This window comes from Cupressus sempervirens, chromosome 2 (assembly GCF_028749045.1).
Source record: "Cupressus sempervirens isolate cs-2001-9-10 chromosome 2, ASM2874904v1, whole genome shotgun sequence".
Taxonomy (NCBI): Eukaryota; Viridiplantae; Streptophyta; class Pinopsida; order Cupressales; family Cupressaceae; genus Cupressus; species Cupressus sempervirens.
This window is the reverse complement of record NC_143119.1, coordinates 159,483,805-159,490,300: the sequence shown is the minus strand read 5'-3', so window position 1 is coordinate 159,490,300 and position 6,496 is coordinate 159,483,805.

Genomic DNA, 6,496 nt, shown 5'->3' with positions numbered 1-6,496 from the left:
GAGGGTTTCAAGGGTAGGGAGGCGAAATGAGGCGAACAGTCCAAGAGGGATAAGGGAGCAAAATGAGGAATTGAATCTTGTGGCTCAGTTTGGTGGCGATTGGATGAGAGGTGAAAAAGATAGGGCAAACCCTAAAATTAGATAAATGAGGGATTTAGGGCTTTGATATGTAAAATTTGGGGTTGGGTCGCCAAGGAAGGAAGTATGCGAAATGATATTACAGACAGAACAACTGAAAAGAGTTATTGCAATAACAAGAGATATTAGAAGTGAGAGGAACCTGAAGGCCACGAAAGAAAAAAAAAAAAAAAAATTTGATGTAATTTCCACCCAGCGAGCCCAAGAGAGTGCTCTGATACCAGATGTGATGAACCTCCTTATAGCAATATCGTGAGAATGCTCGAAATAACAGAATACAAAGTGATAGCAGAACTCAGAATGAATCTACTGATCGCAGGCCACTTCGAGGGGGTAACCTCCTTTGAGCAAGCTCAATACAATAAATTCGTCCGTACCCATCAAGGGCCTCAACCTATTCTTATATACTGAGTACGATCTAGAAAAGTAATACTACCTATGCATGTGGGATAATAAAATATACTCACGGGACGACTTACAAAGCATATGCGTCCAACAACACTACTCTGACAAAATAAACAGAAGGAACACACAGGTTCCTAACAAATTCTGATGGATTCTGAACTTTGTTTGTCCATGTCAATCTTTGAGCTTCGAATCAATTGAACCATTTGAACCTTGTTCAATATGGTTCTAAAGTCGCAAAAGGAAGGCCTTGAACCTGTGAGCTTGAATATTTGGTTCACTCTCATAAAAATTCATCTGTACCCTAACTTGCACAGTAAAACTTTTATACAACATTTTCAAAATAAATCATAGGAGAGAACTGAAATTTCAAGGAAAGGCCGTTAGGAAGATTAGATTTTCAAGCTTAAAATTGGGGGACTAACAGGCTCGAAGAAGATGGTGACTTCATCAAACATGTTTTGAATGCTTTTCCTCCAAGTCAACCTATTCCAAAGACTTTGACAGAAAAATCAATTTATGGGCTTTTTGTTTCATTGAGGAATCCATAATCATATTTTCTATAATGGGTCAAAATCTACTATTTTTGGAGAAAAAAATCATCTTCATTTACACATTTCAAGGTGATTACATTATCTTTCAATTTAGTTCATAGTTTAAACATAATTTCATACTTTAATTGTGTTATTTTCATATATCTTGCATCTAGATTTACACTTCACATCTTGTTTAGTTCATCAGTCCAATTTTGCACTTAAATTACACATATCACACACTGGAAAAAGAGTATTTATTTGCATCGTATTCTTTTTAGTAATTCAAATTCAATATTGGCATCCCTTCTTCTTGGGCAAGGTTGTTAATCTAATTTGAGTTCAAAAGGGAATGTGCTTGGTAGTCCTCCTTCTCCAAGCACACATATTTAAATGCTTTAGCATGAAAAGTGGAGGTCTACATCCTATTAAAGAGCTTCAATTTTTCCACTAAACATCACCTCCCATGAGTAATAGAAACCTTTTCATATCCAAATAACATAGAAGCATATTGACAAGCTTTTCATCTTTGAATATAAGAAATTAGTAAACTATGTGATGATCATTTTGGGAGAGATGTTTAATCAAGTGGAGAATCATCATAGAATGAACACAAATGTGTTCTCAATGATTATAGTGTGGAGGATGCAAATAGGATATGAATAGGAAATTATCAGAGTGATAATGGAGACCATTGTTCCAAGAGATTTCCTTAGGGATATGGATGAAATTCTTGAGAAGTTAATTTTGGCTAGCAAACAAAGTGGATTGGAGAAGATTAAAGGAACCAGATACACCCTATTTGTATGGAGGTTTTATGTAAACCACACAAATAAAATATTCAAGAAGGCTAATAAAGGTTGGTTAGTAATTAAATTGGTTGTGATGATTCATCTTCTAGAAAAAGGCATTGTAGATATGAAGTGGGCAATTGGGTGGATACTGAAGGATGAGGTGAAGATCAAATGCCTAGAGAAGTGAGTAAAAAAATAATGTTGATGGACCCAAATTTAGTGAGGTAAAATTGAACAAGTGGATACATTAATGCAATGGTGGAAGGAATAGGAACATAGAAGCAAACACAAGCCAAGGATGGTTGCAAGGGATTCAATGATCAATTTCATCTTGAGTTAAATGTTTATTAAGGGTCTAGTTTTTTTGTAAAGGATCTAATTATGTCTAGGGTAGGTAGCATGAGAGATTTCCATGAAGGGATAGCTATTGTTAGGAGTGAGGAAGTTTGCAAAGAGTTTGTTGATCTGCATTTTGATGTTGATAAATAATTTATGGTTACTACACTATAAAAAAAAATACATTTAAAAAAAAAAAAAAATTAAAACCATTACCAAGAAGAAAAAATCAATAGTTATCAAATGGAGTTATTCTCTTCCTATAAGAAAATAACTTATTATCAGTATGGTAACTTTCACTAAGCATAAAATTCACAAACACTAGATCACATAGGACACACTTCCTCATAAAATTCTTAGCTTTGTGTTTAAAATTGAGCTTCTAAATTATTTAAAAAAAAATATATTTTCTTTTGAATTTTCCCTTATCTCATACAATCATCTAAAATTTATAAAAAAACTCAAGAAAACCATTCCTATGTGTTAAAAAATAAACAATTTTATAGGCAAGATAAGAGACTTTTGTAAAAATTTGTTGGTATGTATATTATTCTTGGCAATATGGAGATTTCCTAACTGGCTTTTGATTGAATCTTAGGATAATAAATTGTATTTCTATCAAATTCAATGATCAAAGGTTATGCTATTAGTGTCCAACATGAATAAGTTGTTAATACTAAATGAAAAGAAGAAGCCATCAGTCAGAAAAATATATATTTAATTATGTTAAAAACTTGGAGAGCTCTTCTAATTTTAGAAGAGGGTAGAAAGACACATGATGAGACAAAGTAGAATGTAAATATGATATTCAAGAAAGAAATCGACTTGTGCAATTATATTCTAGGGGCAAGAATATGAAAATTGAGAGATGTGTTGTGGAGTATCATTATTGCTGGATTACAAACAAAGGGACAAGCTATTACTTCAAATTTTGTGTTTAAGGTTGGGTTGTATGATCTTGAACAGGGGAAGGGAGACATGTTTGTGTTAACATAATTGGTTTTACCTGTCTTAAGGCGTGAGGGACAATAGAGATATGAGCAAGGGAAGGGTAGGTTACTATTAGAAAGTCAAGTCCACATACACAACTTGGGGAGGGGGGTGAATCAGTTATATTTAAAACAAACTTAAATTCAACTTATTAAATCTAACTTCCATAATAAAAATAGTGAGAAATAAGAGATAAATGATGCACAATGACAAAACCATTTTTTGACCAGGGAAACCCTTGATCAGAGGAAAAAACTTGATGGGGATGGAACCCACAAAATAGTGTACTAATATAAATGTTCCTTGTGAAAATATGTGACTCTGTTAGGAGCCAAATATAAATAAATTAGTACAATAGTTCTTGTTAGAGGAAAAATACCTATTATAAGACCTTGAAACCTTGTAATAAGATTCTAGCTCTATTAGGAGCTTAAAGAAGGACAACTAAACACATTGTTAAAAAAGCTTCAACTACTATATATAATAGATCTTTAGGATAACAAATCCAAGGAGTCAACTGAACAAAACTACAACTCAATTGCCAATATAGTTCCTTTGGAGTTCCACACTATTAACCACGTCTATCTATACTCTCCTTTGCTTTGATGATAATGCGTGTATGGTTGGATCAAATGATCACATACATATAGAAATGTAACCACACGTACTTTTTACCCAACCAAAACATCTTTATGTATACCTGTATGGTCAGAAAATGGAAGCAAACCAACCACATATAAATAAAGGGGAGGATTGAGATCCATCACTTTTGATTAGGTTATATTGATATAAGAGAAAGTATCAGTGCAAACCTAATGGACAAAAGAATGAATAACTTGAATTTATCTTCCTCTCACCCCTAGCTTAAGAGGATTTAAGCAAAAGGATAAACAAAAGTAATTTTGTAATGGAAAGTATCAAAATAGAAATGAGAGGATGATATACCTTGTAGAATACAAACTTGAAAATGTGTTGTTGAATGATGTCAAAAACTATTGTAACTTGATATCTAGGCTAGAATCTATGAGGCAGACAAAACCTAGAAATCGTTCAAAGATCTATTAGGGCTAAACTAGATCTTAAGGGGTGAATTGGATCATCAAGGGTGTAGTGTTCCCTTGATTGATTGTGTGCAACACTAATTCTAATTTCACAATTCTATAGAGAGCCAAAAAGTGTATCTAGATCCATAACCTATTCATCAATCTAAGAATTGAAGCCTACAAAATAAAGAGATTTTCTATTTGTTATTTGGGGGTTTTCCTTGGTCAAACCCTTGTTTAGGAATTAACCTTGAATTTAAATAAAGATAGAATGCTAGCAAGTAGTAGTGCTAGATCTAACATGAAGAAATGCAAATCTATGAATATGCTCTTGAATTTGGATTATGATCAAATACGTAGGTGCAATAACTTTGGCTCAATTCTAAAACCCTAGAAAGGAAGTCAAAATGGCATCAAAATGTTCATAAATGTATATGCTTGAAATTTGCCTTGTAGATGAATGTAGATCTTGAAAGGATAGATGTAGAAGATGTAACAAATGATCTTAAATGTATGAAGGGAGATCTTGAATGTTAAAAATGCAATAGAAGATCTAACTTAAACTCCTTTAATGGCTTAAATGCATAAATCCTTGATCTTCAATGGATGAAAAACTTGAATGCCTTGAATGCTTGAAGAATTCTTGAGAGCTTGAATGCTTGTGGATGCTTGTGTGTGAATTTGATGGATGAGAAACATATAAAATAGAAGGGTTTATATAGGGATCAAAATTAACTATCTCCCCCATGCTGACCTGCCTATGAATTAGCACCCTGAAGGGACCTAGACACATGACCTAAAGAGGAGACCCAAAATAGGTCCCAATCAGGAGTGCATTGCATCCCTGACAACTAGGTCTCGAAACCAATAGGTCCTAGATCTCTAGAATCATGTGTAGAATATGAGATATAGTCATTATAGAGCGGTAAAACTAGTGCTTAAAGGAATACAATGAATAACCAAAGCATTCAAAATAATAGATTTAATTAACATATATGATTGGATGAAAGAGAATTAAAGTACCAAAATAGCCTAAGAATGTGCAAGCCTCTTAAACCAAGCAATATTCCCTTTGATGTGTAGATGTTTCCAAAAGATGGGATGTGTGCTCAAATGTTGCTCAAGCTTCAATGGAGGATAAGCTCAAAGTGTAAGTGTGGATGGATTTTTGCCTTTATAAGGGTATTTTGATAGTTCTTAGGCTCTCAAAAGAGCATTATAACATTAGCATAGAAGTTGATCTCTTTTAGTGAAGGGAGAGGGTTTCATTTATAGGCTAAGGGGTGATGAGATGTAGGGTCAGGATGTGAGGATGGAGAAAGGGTGAGGTAGGGCTAGGATGCAAGGAGAAGAGAACATATGGATTGTGCTTCTTCAAATCCATAGCCTTGTGACAAGTGTTACAAGGGGATTGGATAGGGGAAGAGGGTCAAGATGGGTGTTCAAAGGGAGTTATGAGGGAGGATAAGGAAGGATAAGAGAGGATGAGGGAGGATGAGTGTGGAAAATGGGTGTAAAAGGCATTTAAGGAGTCTTCAAGTCATGTAAGAGCCTTTAAGGCTCTTGGATAGAAATGCAAGAGGGATAGGATAGAACTTTGACTTTGGTTTGGTTTATAACTTTCTTAACCCTTGATTAAAGTTGTGCACATGCTTATGGAAGGGATTAGGCTTATCTTAGGAGAGAATTAGGGTGCAAGTGACATGTTAAAGGGATGCAAGTGGGCTAGTGTTGGAAATATAAGAGGAGTAACTGAGAGGGGAGGGGTGAATTAGTGAACACAAAAATATATCCCAGATCCCTTAGATGTCAGTGCAAAATAAAATCTAAAAATTGAACTCTACTGATGCTTGGCAAACACACAGAAAAATATTGTAAGTTGGTAAACACTGAAAATGTTCGAAAAATACTTAACATAAAAATCTTAAGATATTATCTATGATTATTATTACTTTAACTTAGGTGCAAACACATAAGAGAAATAACATGAACTCATTGACACCAAGATTTAATGTAGAAACCCAATTTGGGAAAAACCACCAATTACAACTAGTTACTGATTTTCACTCTTCTAAAGTGAACTCTATTAGGAGCCAACCCTGTTAAAGGTTACAAAAAGTACTATTAGGTGTGACCTTGTTAGAGGATTTAATCACCCTATTAGGAGTGGCCTTGTCAGAGGTCTTTGGGAAATTCATTAGAAGTACCACCTTTTTAGAGGATTTACAAATAACTATTAAGCCAACTTTGTTAAGAG